This window comes from Rosa rugosa, chromosome 5 (genome assembly GCF_958449725.1).
Source record: "Rosa rugosa chromosome 5, drRosRugo1.1, whole genome shotgun sequence".
NCBI lineage: Eukaryota > Viridiplantae > Streptophyta > Magnoliopsida > Rosales > Rosaceae > Rosa > Rosa rugosa.
In genome coordinates, this window is record NC_084824.1 from 25633436 (window position 1) to 25650322 (window position 16887).

Genomic DNA, 16887 nt, shown 5'->3' on the forward strand with positions numbered 1-16887 from the left:
TCATCAAACTTTTACTTATCTATTATATCTGTAATATGCATGTTTACTTAGCTGTTATATTTACTTATCTGTTATATGCATGTATCCTGTAGGAATCCAAAGTTCTAAGTGTTACTTTTTACAAAAGAAAACCAGTTTTAAAAACCTAGGATTAAGACAAGCAGCAGTGATTCCGCCTGTTAAAGTAACCGTTAGGCAGGGAGCCGTTAGGTGAAAAACTTGGGCATGTTGAAGGCTAGTTTTGTTTTTTTTTTCAAAAGTTTTGAAACGAAGTTTTTAAATGTGGAAAGTTAATTCCAAAAACCTAAAGGTTGACATAGGATATAAAAGGCATTATCCTGAAAAAGACTACCTCTATTAGTCTTTTCCAAAGGAAATAGTGTAATACAAAAGTGTTGGGCAATTGGGCACAATACAGGAGATTTTTGGGCATACGGGAAGAACCCCAAAGAATATATGCTTGCAACAATTTGAGTTCAGCAGTGATCTCTAAAAGGTTTGATTGAATATAAAGATATATTCAACTTTAAACTATTCAACTTTAGAGTGGTGTTATCATTTCAATCATCGAACAACCTATGTGATTTCTTTTTTCATTTTGGTTCAAAGTTAATGCGTCACTCATCACTATTTCAATTGTCTTCATATACATACAATTTTGACAGTTGAGCTTATTTCAATTGTCACCCAAACAGAAACAATTTAATTGGCTAATGAGTTAGCTCAAACGGTTATTAGATACATTCCTAATATTAGTAAGACCACACAGATCATCCATTACAATTTTCATAATATGTGGAGGAAATGTTAACAGATTTGAGAAATATTGTTACTTTTTTTTTTCTCATGGACAAAATTAGTTTGGGATATATTTAAGCTTAAAAAAATAAGGACTCGGTGTACACTTTTCTTCTGAGATTTAAATGTGTGGCCAATTATAAATGAGGCTACGTAGAGAAACTCCAACCGCGGGGTTCTATACCAGATTTGAGACCCAAATGAGACTTGGGCTCTTCAACAATTCATTTTAGGGAGTGTTGGTCTCAAAAATATAGGACTTAGACTCAAATCAAGTCTCAAATTTGTGACTTTTCCAGAATCAGGACTGGACTATAATGGAACGGGGCCACACATTGGGCTAGGTCAGCCCAACACCGAACATAACTCGCTGGGGAGGGCTGTATTGATGACGCGCTGGCATTACGGGCTCAATACAAGACACGTACGCGTACTGCACTGGAGAGAGAAAATGACGTTGACCAGGACGCCCTGCCTAATGTCTAGAGACAGTGGTTGTCGGTCATGACCGTTGTGGAATTACAACAGTCCTTTATTGGACAGTTACGATTCTTTCAATTTGAAAATCGACCGTGGAGATGTTTTCGTAATTTTTTTTTAAAATTTTAATAAATATAATTTGATCTAAGGGGCTAGATTTGATATGATCAACAACTTCTATTAAATCAAGGCTTACTAATTCCAATTTTATCCAAAAAGATTAAAAAAAAATTACCACAAAATTGAAGAAAATAAATCTACCCGTTGGAACAGTAAAATTTAGGAAATTCTATAAATACCAACCCATTTTTTTCCAATTCTCCACACCAAACTTCCTCCATCGTCTTCAAAATTCTTCATTTATTCACCCATCTTCTTGGAAAAAGTGGGTCCAAGAAATGATTCTTAGAGGGAGGCATAATGAAGAAGTTTTTTTTTGCCAAGCTTGGATCACTGTTGGTGGTGATGGTTGAATGGAAAAAGATCAAACGTCGGATTTATTGTGGGTGCGTATTTCGAAGGAGTACAATGCGCACAAACCAACTGGTTGCATAACTAGAACATCTTGAAGTTGTAAGGCTCTTTGGAAAAAAAAAAATATGTCTAGCATGTATGAAATGACGCTAAGTTCTTACCAAGATTGAACTTTTTCAACGAAAAAATGGAGAAAATAAGGAGGACGAGGTAATTATATTAGAATATGTTAAGTAATATTTTATTTGTCATGGCCACTTATTGAAAGCAATAAATTTAAAACTCCTCACTGGTGGTTCTAATCAACTTGTAGCTTCATGGTCCATAGGTGATTGACTAGATCGTCTTGGAGGTGGTCCTCTTATGACTGCCCCACGAGCTGGTACTCTTATGATTGTCCAACAAGCTTGGAAAATTCCAAATGCTCTCTCACGTCTTTTTTATAGGTTTTCTGCATCATTGTCAAATGTTGTGTTTGCAGCGTCTTCGAATTTCTAATTGCTTGTACAAATGGATATATATCATCAACTAAGTCATAACATTGGTCATAATGTCTATCACCTATGTGGTAACTCACTTGAAGAGCTTCACTAAGGCATACGTCATTGAACAACGGTGAACATCGAAGGACGTTAATATCATTTAGGGAACCTGAAAGTTCGAAGAAGGCATGCCAAATCCAAGTATCATAGGAGGCCACTGCTTCCAAGATGATTGTCAATTTCCCCTTATAGCCAGTATACTGCCCTGCCTATCCGATGAGATATTTTTTCACTGCCAATGCATCAATTTAGGCATCATGGTGATCATAATATTTTTATCATAATATTTAAAAATCATTCTTATCATCAGATAAGATATGACACGTGGTGGATAAAATATAAACCCTAGTTTAGACAGTCACTTAGAGTTTCACAAGAAGTGAGAAAATCCAAATTCGGGATAAGAAACTATATCTATTTTATACACATGGCCAAAATGTCTTCTCAATATTTATTGTCATATATGCCGACACAACACGTCAGAAAAATTTACACATTTTTACCTACTATGCGCGTCACTATAGCAAATGACAACATATATTTTAATTGTTTACTTTCGATTCTAGCAATGCATGTCTTTATAGTTGAGTCTCTTGCGCTGCCTAAACCCTAACACTCATCTATAATGGCATGCATTGCTATAAAGGGAAAGTAAACAATTAGAATATATGTTGTCACTGTGCTGCAGTGACACTCATAGCAGACAATATATATATATATATATATATATATATATATATATATATATGCTTGGAACAATTTGAGTTCAGCAGTGATCTCTAAAATTTTTGATTGAATATAGAAAACATTCAACTTTAAATCTTCCAAGTTTAGAGTGGTGTTATCATTTCAATCATTGAACAGTCAATGTGATCTCTCTTTTCTCTTTGGTTCAATGTTGACGTGTTACTCATCACTATTTCAATTGCCTTTGTATGCATACAATTTTGAAGGTTGAGCTTGTTCTATCTTCTATAGCCAAATTCATATCCACAAAATCTCATTTATATTAGGTTTCAACAATAATCAAATAACTTATTTACAGGCAAAACTTACCCTATGTTAAAATAAAAATGCATTTTGGAATTTAGCCAAATACAGATGAAGTAAAATTTTCATGTACTAAAAGAAAGAAAAAAAAAAGTACTCAAAGACATCACATGGTGAATATGAGGTACAATTGGGTGCTATGAGATATTTGTTGTACTTGTGGCTGAAATAGATTCATTAGTCTTATTACATAGTTTAGTCATTTTTATTTCAATCAAATGGAATTGATAAGACGTGCATAACATAAAGGACATAGATAGAAATAGGGCCTGGGCATGAGTTGGACATTGCAATATGTTTATGCCACAAGAGGAAAAGTTTAAAGGCAACACATGTGAAGATGTGAAAAAATTATTCAATGCTAAAGAAGAAAGTTAGGAGCTATCACATATGAAGATGAGAAAACATCAATCAGTGCATTATTGTCATAAAAACTTCACCAGACATCTAATTCACTTCTACCCAACTAGTTTGAAAGGCTAATTTTGTGACCATCGATATCACCTTGAAAATTTTCTCAAGAAGTCATAAGTGTTATAAACTAGAGAATAAGAGAGAGATAGAATAGAGAAACAAAATGTAGGAGGAGGTAGAAGTGTGTATTTCATTCTCATTAGACCCCTTTATATATATATGAGTAGTGTTTACATTATAAGGACATAACTAATGAGTATTTACAGTGGACAGCCATATATATATAATATTTACAACAATAAGTTAATAATTTGTTTGGAGTTCTAATTTTTATAAAGGATACCTTAATGAAATCTATATATAGCTCCAGACTATCTTCCTCAGGATTAGATTAGTATTGTAGTCTTCCAAGTTTGAGCTGCAAACAAGCATCTAACATTTTCAAGGAACAAATGAGATCAAAGAATATGTTTATACTTTTTGGGTCATCAATGAACATGAATTATATTTTAGTCCAAAAGATCATAATCATTTTATTGGTAAAAGCCATACTTTGTGAAACATGAAACGCTTATATTTCAATAAAGAACTTCATTCAGAAGGCAACACATATTCTATTAGTAGGCGTATTGTTTAATTAGTAGAATTTACAAAATTTCATCAAGATGTTCAGCACATCAAACTATTATGTTTGTAAGTGATGAAAAATTTTGATGTAAGAAAATATGATATAATTACCAATCTTTTATTCATTTTATGACAATATTTGAAAAATTTGTGACCAAAATGTAAAAGAAAGAAACTATGTGACTCTTTGGCTTCTACTAAGTTTTTAAAACTACTACTTAATCATTAACTCATATGATTATGTGTATAATCTTTATACTAGATGATTTTCATTTGTTGGAAGTACAAAAGAATATTCCATATGCCACTATTTTTTTTAGGGAGCCACCATTCATAGATGTTTATGTGCAGTTTCATTAGAACCAATCAACCAAAGATTAATTACAAAATACTCCCACAAGGAGCAAAAATTGGGGAGCGCTCTGCTTCTCCCAAATCCTAGCCATCAAGGCTGGGAATATCAATGACACCACATGTCATTGACCTTTATTCTGTTTGTAGGTTCTCTCGCCGAATCCTATCCCATTTTTGTGGACTCTCAGCATCGAGTTTATTCGACAACCACTAAGCCAGGTTTCTATGACTTTCTAGTGAATCATGTGGAGGCCGCCGATCTCAGGATCTGGCCTAATCACCGAATCATCAAGGTAACTTTTTGTTGGAATAGATCTAACGCTCCAATGGGTGTTTTCCATAGTGGTGGCTACGCCATGGCTAAGTTAGATCATTGGGATGCCAAGCCACGACGAGGTCGGCTCGAAACTCGAATAAAGGAGATGAGAGATGCAGCATATGAGATTAATTTCCAACATGGGTGCTTCGTTGAATGATGGAGGTGGTGCTCTGCTTATTGTTGGAGATCTGATGGCGGGGCTGGGTGGTCTTAGCAAAGCTCTTAGTGGCGTTGGATGGCTGCTGCAAGCTTCTACCATACCTGGGCATGGTGGTTACGGTGGTGCCGTTCTATCCGGATTGGAGACAAGCTTTCCTAAGCTTATTAGGCTGGCAGACTCTCCTTGGACTTGGGATAAGGTTTTCGGGCCTCATAGGGGGTGGATCAGCCAAGTAGGGCTTGGTTTTAGGTTTTAATTTGGTTTTGTTAGCCTATTACTATGCTTTGTTTGTTCATAGTTATATGCTCACTTTAAATAAGCGATAAGTTCTGCATATAATTGGTTTATCTTATATATCACTGTGGTTTTTACCACAAAGCCTTATTCTGTCCATAGTGAGGCAGCAGGTGGGTATGTAATGACCTTCTTGACATGAGTTTTTTTATCAATGAAATTATTATTAATTCAAAAAAATAATACAAAATACTCCCGAACTATTAGGTTATTTTCATATTTTCATACTTGACTATCAAATTTGTGCATTTGTATACCTTATGTTTCATTCTGTTAACATTTTAATACCCTAACCACTAACACCGTTAAAATTTGCTGATATTTAATGGCATTTCTATAAATTCATGTATTTCGTAATTAAAATTAAAATTTCTTCATTGAACTTGATAACTAAAATTAATTTAATTTCATTAGGATTTTTGCTGGTGTTGCTCAAACCCGAGAACACTTGTTCACACGGATGCACACCAAGACCAATGAGTTGCAATTGAATTCATGAATTGTTTCTTATTGGCTTCTTCTTGTTTTTTTTTTTTTAAATAATTTCTTATTGGCTTCTAATTTACTTATACAATGGCAATTGGTACGGAATGGTTGTTTCTTCTTTTATTTATTTAATTATTTTATTTTTGGTCTTGTTCATTTACTTTGTTTTTCTTAAATTTTTTTTCTAAAAATATATATACAAATTCTTCTAGTCAATATATATTTTAAAAATATAGTGCATTGTAATTTTAGTGTTTTTAGAATATTTTGACAAACTACTAATATTTGATAATTTCAAAAAAAATATATATATGTGTGTGTGTGCGTGTATATATATATATATATATATACATATATATTTTTTTATCAAACTAAATGTCAAAAATCATAAAGCCATTGAAGTGATGGAAACGCCCTTGATGATTAACAGTGTTAGTGGTCAAGGTATCAAAATATTAACATGAGGAAACTGAAGGTATGCAAATGCAACAATTTAATAGTTGGGTATGAAAACGAAAATAGCCTCATAGTTCGGAGGTATTTGTAACTAATCTTTAACCAAACATTACTGTTTTGGTTGAGTGGTGAAAACAATCGTCAAACTTCACACGTGATAAGCCCTCGGGTTACTTAGCCCATCTCGTCTGCTGAATACGGCGGGCCGGGCCATAAGTGATAATGCAAAAGGGAATAGTAGTTTTTGGGGCTAGATTTTCACTATATAAACACCATTGATGACGGCCTCTCATATATCTCCTATGGCTTATGAGCATCGTAGTTTCATAAGCTTCCCAATCTTCATGGGGACAATGCTAGCAAAGTCCCTATATAGCTTTCCAGCTAAGGTGAGAAAGCAACCCTAGCTTTTGTTTTGTAATTTTGTTTATCTTCTTGGCGGATAAGTAGTTATATCATCACTGTTGATTTCCATACAGCTATTTGCAATTATTGAATTCAAGAATTTCAGTCGGTCGATCAATGTTTTGAATTGGACTCATTCGGGTAAAGAGATTGTCTCTGGTACAATGGGCGAGTTTGGCCCCGAGGTGATTAATTTAAAATCGGCTTTAGCTGTGCTAGGGCTGGGCATATGTCGGGCCGGTTCGGTTTGAGGCCCAAACCGTTTCCGACCCGAAGTAATCGGTTGGGCCCAAATCCAAACCGACCACCGAATTAAAAAGCATTGGGCCGAATTTTCGGTTGGGCCGAAATTTCGGGTCGGCCCACTTCGGTTTCGGTTTATTTTTAAGGCCCAAAAATTCTCATTTTGGGACCTTTTCAAGGCCCATTTTCTGCTTTCGTGTTACATATTTCTGGTTTTAGATGTATTTTTAAGCCCAAACATTCATAATTCACATTTTTCTTAATTCAATAATTAAACTAGACATTCACTAATCTTCAAAAGTCCTCATCACCAACTAATCTTCACAACACATTCACTAAGCTTCAAAGGATTTTCACGAAAATTTGCATCTGCAAGTAACAGAATAACATAAGAAGTCCATTACATATCGAACTCCACGTTATAGATCTGTTCTCATCACAAACGAAGAACCCATTTCCAAACCTTTGTATCTAAAAAAACATAAACGCATAGAAACCAGCTCAATTTTCAAAACACTAAAGTAAAATTCTAGATCTATCAGAATGAAATAAACAACACTAGGTCAACTCCAGATCAAGATTTGACAAACCCAAATAGAAATTAGTTGCAGATTATTACAATTGAGAATCGAAATTAAGTTAGAAATTAAACAAAGCTTCTCAATTCCCAAATCGCATTGAAAAAACAAAAACTTCCAACTTCATCTCAACCCCTCCAGATCTATGATTCCATATCCTGCAATACATAAATTCAAAAATCAAAAACCCATAACATGAATCATATATTATTAACCCACATCGAACACACATGCAAATATGCAATACCAGATATCAATAAAATCAAATCCTAAGTAGAAGTACCTCAGATCTGGTGTTGATGCGACTGACGTCGGCGGTGATTATCAGGTGCGGTAGGGATAGATCCAGACGCGGTGGCTTCGTGGAGCACTACTACTTGCAAGGGTGAGAGACAGTAAGAGGGGGATAGTGCGACGCTGCTGTGAGAGAATGAAAGAGAGAGAGAGAGAGAGAGAGAGAGAGAGAGAGAGCGGCGCAAAGGGTTAGAGAGGATCTGAATGAGTGAAATCAATCGTGTAGTATGTAGGGTTTGAGAGAAAAGTGAGGATTTGGTGTGATCAGGTGCACGTGAAACCTGTTTCTCAGCCAATGATAGACTGAAAACGCATAAAAAAAATTATTTTTATATATATTAAAAAATTCGGCCGGTTCGGTTTTAAACCGGTCGATCTAACAACGAAAACCGGTATCGAACCGGGTTTACTCGGTTTCGGTCCGGTTTTCCTCATTTCTGCTACTCTTTTCTTCGGTTCGGTTACCGAACCGGAAAAACCGGTCCGGTTCGGCCGGTTTTTAAGGTGTCTTCGGTTTTATGCCCACCCCTGAGCTGTGCTGTGAGAATAATCAGCTATGAAATTAAGTAGCTGGGTGTTTGGTAAACTGTGCTTTTAAAAGTGCTGTGAGTACAAAAGCAGTGTTTGGTAAACTTTAGTATAAAAGTGCTGTGAGTTTAGAAAATGACCAAAAAGGACATGATGTTAAAATGATGTTACTTATATATATTTTTAGAAATAATAACATTTATTATCTTTATAAGTTATACTCTACTCATTCATATATTGTGACTTTCTGAAGTTCTGGGAAATTTTCGGAGAATTTTTTGGATACCCGGACTATTTATCGTGACTTTCCGAAGTTCTGGGGTTTTAAAAATTTATTTAAGGAAATAGAAATCAAGTGGTGCGATCTGAGCCGTCAATTTCCTCCACCATCCAATCTGGTCCGTTGATTTGGCTTTAAAAGGAAAGGAAATGGACCAGATTGGCCTAGAAAGCTCGAGAGAGAGAGATGGAGCTTGGAGTGAGAAGGCCACCGACCCGGAAGAGAAGCCTGACCGGAACTTTCACCTCTAGTCACCCCACGACGGCGCACGGGCACCATCCTCATCGTCTCATCGTACCCGTCACGTATGTGGCCGTTGATTGTCCATGCACCGGACGACGAAGAAGAATCGACGGTGAGAAGGTCCGACTGCTCCGGCGAGTTTCAGCGAATTCCGGCGACTCCGGCCACCGATTGGCTTGCATGTGGTATGAAACCTCATCTTCTCGTCATGGTCTACGTGCCTGTGTGATTATTTTCTGAATTCGATTAGGTTCTGATGATTTTCGTTTTTGGGAATTCTCAGCTTCGTCGCGGTTCCTCGACGCCGGCGACTTTTCCAGCTCTTCTCGGCTTACTCCTGGCTTCGTTGCATCTGTAGAAGAAAGCTGACCACGATTGGAGTTGGAAGTCATGAACTTGCTGGGTTGTAGGCATCAAATCCTCAGTCCATCTTCAAACCAGTTTCGGTAGTGTTGGGATATAGATGAGGGCAATATAGGTACACATCTCAACTTCTGAAATCTCTTAATCTAGAAGCATCACTTTTGCAACTTGTGGATTATAGCATTAATTGGGAAGTGGGAGATTGGATTATAATCACCAACCTCTTGTTTTAGCAAACACCCATCCAACTTAAATTATGGAATAAGCAGCTTAAGCTGCTCTAACCTCGGGGCCAAACTGGGCCAATGTATAACTTTTGTTAAAAAATAAATATAAATTGTTTGATGAAATGCTTAGATATTTAATTTGAAAATAAGAACATTTATCATTAAAATGTGGTCAGAAGTCTAGTCCAAAAGGGACATGAGGAAAGAGATAGGGAGTGAAACAGCTCTGGGCTACGACCTTCTGTTGTAACATTTTAATATTTTGTTTATTATTGAAATTAAATTTGGGTGAAGTTATTGTGTGTTTAAATTCTGAATTTATTTTGAATTTTATTTTGTAACTCATGGTGTTTTATTTTGATTTATTTTGGGTTTTAATTTTTGTAACCTATGGCATTTGGTTACTACCCTATTAATTGTAGTAATTGTAGGGAGTGTCCTAAGAGCCTATAAATAGCACCATTTGTTGCATGCTAAAACACATCAAACTTTTACTCAACTATTCACCCATCAACCTTCTTTCCAAAATTCCCCAAAAGAGTATTCTTTGAATTTTTTGGCCAGAGAAAGGTGTTCTTTTGGTGGAGCTTTGGGTTCCTCCAATTTGTGCAGATTGGTGTGAGCCATACAACTTGTTGTTGGGCTGTTGTATCCTGGAGGGGACAAGTCAAGAGATTTCTGGTGCACCGGCATTGTTCCGCAGAGGGCTTGAATCTCCTTAAAGAGAGCGAGATACCCGCGCCTCAGCCTTTTGTCAACGAGTTTCTCATATAGAAATTATAATTTTATTGTAATTTCACCAACAATTTTAAGGAGATTCAACAAGATGGAGCGTACTCAAGAGAAACCGTTCGACAATATGGGAGATCTCAATTTGAGAAAGATGAGTATAACTATTATTTTTTATCTCTTGACTTATTTCTCATATAATGCTTATGATTATAATGAACTACTTCAGTTTATATGCTCTCTTTTTTGAATTTTTGGCATGCACGTTTATGTCATATAAATAGTAGATATGTGGGAATCATGAGTAGCTTGGGTTTAATTCCTTCAGTGCAAAAAGATTTTGAAAAATGTGAGACTTGCAGTAAAGCAAAAATTACTAGAAGGCCTCACAAAAATGTTGAAAGGCATACCGAGCTCCTGGAATTAATTCATACAGACTTGTGTGAATTTGAGGGAATTTTAACTCGTGGAGGTAACAGGTATTTTATCACTTTTATTGATGATTGTTCTAAATATGCTTATGTCTATTTGTTGAAAAATAAAAGTGATGCTTTTGCTAAATTTAAAGAGTTCCTCCTTGAGGTTGAAAATCAATTTGGTAGAAAAATTAAAAGGCACCGAAGTGATAGAGGGAGAGAATATGATTCTTCTGAATTCAATTCTTTTGTTCAATCTTTAGGAGTGATTCATGAAGTTACTCCACCTTATTCACCTGCATCTAATGGTGTGGCAGAAAGAAAAAATAGAACTTTGATTGAGTTAACAAATGCCATGTTGATTGATTCAGGTGCTCCCTCTAATCTTTGGGGAGAAGCAGTTTTAACTGCTTGTTATGTGTTGAATAGAGTGCCACATAAAAATACAAAAATTACACCTTTTGAGGTGTGGAAGGGGCATAAACCAAATTTGGGTTATCTTAGAGTTTGGGGTTGTCTAGCCTTTGTGAGGTTAACTGACCCTAAAAGACCAAAATTGTGTGCTAGAGCTACTACTTGTGTTTTCGTTGGATATGATTTAAATAGTACAGCCTATAGATTTCTTGATGTTGAAAATCATGTTATGATTGAATCTGGTGATGCAATTTTTCATGAAGAAAAATTTCATTTTAAATCAAAAAATAGTGGGGGTCAAGAATCTAGAGAAAATGTTTTTATCCAACCTAGCTCTTCTTCTTCTAATTTACATATACAAGAAACTTATGACAATGAACCTAGAAGAAGTAAGAGAGCTAGAGTTGAAAAAGATTTTGGCCCTGACTATTATGTTTATAATATTGAGGAAAATCCTATTTCTTTACATGAAGCTTTATCATCACCAGATGCAATTTTCTGGAAAGAGGCTGTGAATGATGAAATGGAGTCTCTAATTTCTAATAATACTTGGAAATTAGTAGATTTACCAACAGGGTTTAAAACCATTGGGTGTAAATGGGTCCTTAGGAAAAAGCTCAAACCGGATGGAAGTATAGATAAATATAAAGCTAGACTTGTTGCTAAAGGTTTTAAGCAAAAAGCTGATCTAGACTTTTTTGATACTTTTTCTCCGGTTACAAGGATTACATCCATTAGATTATTGATTGCTATTACTGCAATTCATGATTTGATTATTCATCAAATGGATGTGAAAACAGCTTTTCTAAATGGTGATTTAGATGAAGAGATCTATATGGACCAACCAGAAGGTTTTATAGAACCTGGTCAAGAGCACAAGGTATGTAAGTTATCTAAATCCCTTTATGGTTTAAAGCAGGCTCCTAAACAGTAGCATGAAAAATTTGATTCCTGCATGATTGAAAATGGTTATAAATCAAATGAATGTGACAAGTGCATATATTATAAATCTTGGAAAAATTCACATGTTATTATTAGCCTCTATGTGGATGATCTGTTAATTTTTGGCTCAAATTTGCATGTAATTGATGAGACAAAAACTATGCTTAAGAGCAATTTTGATATGAAAGATCTTGGTGAGGCTAATGTTATTTTGGGCATGAAAATAACAAAAACATGTGATGGTATTTTTCTTGATCAGTCACATTATATTGAGAAAATTTTGAAGAAATATGATTATGTTGGCTACAAGCATGTGTCTACTCCTTTTGATTCTAGTGTTCACTTATTTCCTGTTGAAAGTGAAAAATGATGTGATTAATCAAAAGGAATATGCTAGTATAATTGGCAGTTTGCGCTATGCAACTGACTGCACTAGACCTGACATTGCATATGCAGTTGGAGTACTTAGTAGGTTCACAAGTAAACCAGGTAAAGAACATTGGCATGCAATTGAGCGTGTTATGAAATATTTGCTTGGTACTAAAAAAATATGGATTATTTTATAAAAAATATCCTGCTGTACTTGAAGGCTTTTGTGATGCCGATTGGAACACTCTGTCAGGTGATTCTCTCTCTACCACTGGTTATATTTTTACATTAGGTGGACGTGTTATTTGTTGGAAATCAAAGAAGCAAACAATAATCTCTAATTCAACCATGGAAGCTGAACTTATTGCTCTAGCTTCAGCAAGTGAAGAAGCAAATTGGTTGAGAGATTTATTGCATGAAATTCCCTTGTGGGAAAAACCTATACCACCTATATTGATTCATTGTGATAGCACTGCAGCTATTGGTAGAGTAAATAACCGTTATTATAACGGTAAATCCAGACCTATAAGAAGAAAGCACAGTACTGTGAGATCATATTTAAGTGATGGAATTATTAATGTGAATTATGTTAAATCATGTGATAATCTTGCAGATCCTTTAACTAAGGGCTTGACAAGAGAAAAGGTCTGGAGTACATCGAGGGGGATGGGATTGAAGCCCACATCGTCATGAGCCATATATGAGGACACCCAACCCGGTGATTAGAGATCCTAAAAACTGGGTTCAATGGGAAAAACGAATCATAAGGTGACCGTAAGAAAAATGCACTATATTTTCTTACTCATCCCTATGATGTAAGTGCATTAATCTTGTAACGTATATGAAGGTTGAGTTTATTAAAACTCTTAATAAAATCTGTAGCTCATATGAGTGGGATGTCATAGTTACAAGAGCATCCTTGACGGGTTTTACCTATATGAGTGAGAGAGTGGGGCCGCTCTCTATGAGAATTGGGCTTATTCTTGAAATACACTCATGAAAACCGGGATAAGCACAAGGTCGTAACGTGCTGGCTAATAAAGCTCATATTAACACCTGAATTATTATGTGTGAGCAGTAGTTCTTATTTTCCCTTAAGCAGTTGTAGTTCAAGTCTGAGACCACTATCAACTCTGGAGTAGGGATTGCTGTTTCACTAAGTGAAGGTTCAATGCAGAGCACACCTTCATGACGCATAATGGTTCGTCTTTGGCCGGTAACTTTGGTTTATATTTGTTTTTAAAATATTAAAATGAGTGGGGGAATGTTGTAACATTTTAATATTTTGTTTATTATTGAAATTAAATTTGGGTGAAGTTATTGTGTGTTTAAATTCTGAATTTATTTTGAATTTTATTTTGTAACTCATGGTGTTTTATTTTGATTTATTTTGGGTTTTAATTTTTGTAACCTATGGCATTTGGTTACTACCCTATTAATTGTAGTAATTGTAGGGAGTGTCCTAAGAGCCTATAAATAGCACCATTTGTTGCATGCTAAAACACATCAAACTTTTACTCAACTATTCACCCATCAACCTTCTTTCCAAAATTCCCCAAAAGAGTCTTCTTTGAATTTTTTGGCCAGAGAAAGGTGTTCTTTTGGTGGAGCTTTGGGTTCCTCCAATTTGTGCAGATTGGTGTGAGCCATACAACTTGTTGTTGGGCTGTTGTATCCTGGAGGGGACAAGTCAAGAGATTTCTGGTGCACCGGCATTGTTCCGCAGAGGGTTTGAATCTCCTTAAAGAGAGCGAGATACCCGCGCCTCAGCCTTTTGTCAACGAGTTTCTCATATAGAAATTATAATTTTATTGTAATTTCACCAACACCTTCTTATTGCCACAGTGGTAACCCAAGACTCGTCGTTGACGTTAGCCATGCGATATTCACCTTTTTGTCCCATAGCGAACACAACAATCACACTTATCATGTGGCTAGCTTCTAGCCATTAATGTGTGTAAGCATGAAAAATCATCATTGAAGAGGAGATTCGAACCCACGACATATCCAACACAAGTGCACATCTCAGCCAACTGATCTAAAAAAAACTTTTGTTAAGTTTACATTACTTATATCTTTAATCAATGTTTTTCTTTTCGATGGAAAAAGAAATAATTACAAAACAAACCCTCTAAAACAACCTAATTGTAAAAGATCAAAATGAAGAGCAGGAATGACAGCAGAAGGAAGCTGATCATGCCCACTATCAACATCAATTCGATGTCCAAGATTCGCCAAAACATCTGCTACAAATTTAATCAATGTTTTGATTATAAATTCTCACTATAATTGTTTACTTTTTGTATATAATACTATAATTTATGATGCATTACATCTTTTAAAAATCACTTAATAAGTCGATTGAATAAAGTTAACTTCTTAGCAATTTTGCATACAAGCGGAATCAAGACTACGCAGCTAGTATATTTAACTGATGATAATAACATCGTCAAAAGCTAGGGTTCTCTCCCTAGCCGAGTTTTACAGCGCCGTCGGAGGCGAGTAGTAGTGTTTTGACATCGAGATTGAGGATCGTGCACGGCGCTGATATTTGAGATTGATTACGGTGTCGAGCCCAAGGCGAGGGTGGCGAGGTTCCTATGGTGTATCACAAGCCAGGTTGGTGGTTTGTGGGGAGGCCGACGTGATCTAGATTGCAAGTAGCGAACTGTTGATGGTTGGAGCGAGCGGTTTGTAGGTATTGTTTTGTGATGACGGTGCGGCTTTTGATGGCGGGCGGCTCTTGATGGTGGTAGCAGCTTGCTTGCCAGAGGTCCAAATGCTGCCCCAGGGCTGGTCAGCTGTGCTCGGGTGCCCAATGTTGGGGTGTCCAGATGAAAAGGTGGGGAACTTTAGCTGTGCTGCTTTCGACCCATAGGTAAAGCCCAATTGGGCTTGATTCCTTTTAGGATTTGGATATGGGACCCAGGTGGTGTTTTACTTGTGCTCAATTTTATAGCGGTTACTATGGATGTGGTGCTTTTCTTTTTGGGTAGATTGATTCTCTCTACATTCTATCAAGAGTCTCAATGTAATCACATTGTGAGTATCACAATTGCGTGTCTTGGTCAACAGTGTGTTGTAGGATGGGACAAATTTAGAGTTGATTGGTCTGCTAATTTCTTGCATGCCTAGATTGCATATTCTGATGGTTTGATCTACAAATCTCAAGGTCGTTGGTAATTATCATGAGGAGGCTGAAGATTTCTCTTTAGTTTATGCTAGTTTCTCTGTAAGTGTTTTAGAGCAGTGTCTTATTGTATATGAACAACTTGCCGGTGTAGTACACTTTCTAATTTGTTCTATCTTAGTTCTAGCTTTAAACCATTTGTGGCTTGTGTCTGCTCCCAAGATTATTCGGGATGTCACTTTAAACGATTATAATCATTAAAAATTTCAATGAATTTATTTTTTCAAAAAAAAAAAGAAGAAGATTAAATTCTGCTTACTACCCTGTTCTTCAGGGGTTCATCAGTTCAGTCCATGGACTTTTAATTTAATCAAAAAAGTCCCCGCAATAATTTCATCAAATCGATCCATTCCGTCACTACTTCGTCAATATTCTCTGTTAAGTTGCTGAGGTGGCCGATGGAGCTCTGATCTGTCAGTTTTGTGGGAGCTCTGAGAGTGCGGGGACTTTTCTGATTAAACTAGAAGTCCAAGGACTAAACTGATGAACCCCTGAAAGTATAGGGTAGTAAGTAGGATTTAGTCCAAAAAAAAAAAACTACTAAGCTAGTTTGATTTGTTAGTGAGAATTGAACTCTTTTTATATATCTTCATCATTAATCTTTATTTAAATTATATTTTTCACCTTCACAATTAATATATTAATAGAAAAAGTGAGTGAATAATGTCTTGTCCCTAAGACCCTGACCAAATAGGTGAAAGTTACATAAGAAAGAGAGTGAATAGTGTTATCCCCTAGAGACCCTGCCCTAGAGTCCATCGGGTGAAATTGCTCTTATCATATTGGATCCCAACGGTTCAATCGAAAATGATATCAAACCAACCACGATGTACAAACAAGCCCAAGATCTTACAATTCCAAGTAGGTTGCAAAAACCTGCATCTACCATAAATCAAATCATTTGGAGATGTGACCCAATAAAACAAATATAAATAAATTTTACTAATGAACACACACACACATTGTGTTGCAGTGGCAGAGCCAGAATTTTATACCAAGTGGGCGCTCAGAAGTTTTAGAAAAAATGGTCTCAAAAAAAAAAAATTGAAAAACTAATCTTCCCAACATGCATGTTTGGAACCTATGACTGCCTGCAAAATCCATGCATGCCTTGCTGCTACACCAAGTTGGCTGGTAATAATATTAAGAAACTCTAAGCTACTTATCCACGTTTTCATATACAGAAATTAAAAAAATAATATAGAAGTGAGT

The 16887-nt window shown here is 35.9% G+C and overlaps 1 long non-coding RNA gene across 1 annotated transcript; it reads right to left on the reverse strand.

The window, feature by feature from the left end:
• Positions 1 to 7672: 7672 nt before the first annotated feature.
• LOC133708255 (uncharacterized) lies at positions 7673 to 8129 on the reverse strand. The gene is made up of 2 exons (XR_009845692.1): positions 7964 to 8129; positions 7673 to 7838 (listed from the first exon to the last, which is right to left on the reverse strand). It is a non-coding gene; the product is annotated as an uncharacterized LOC133708255 (long non-coding RNA).
• Between the last annotated feature and the right edge of the window lie 8758 nt (positions 8130 to 16887).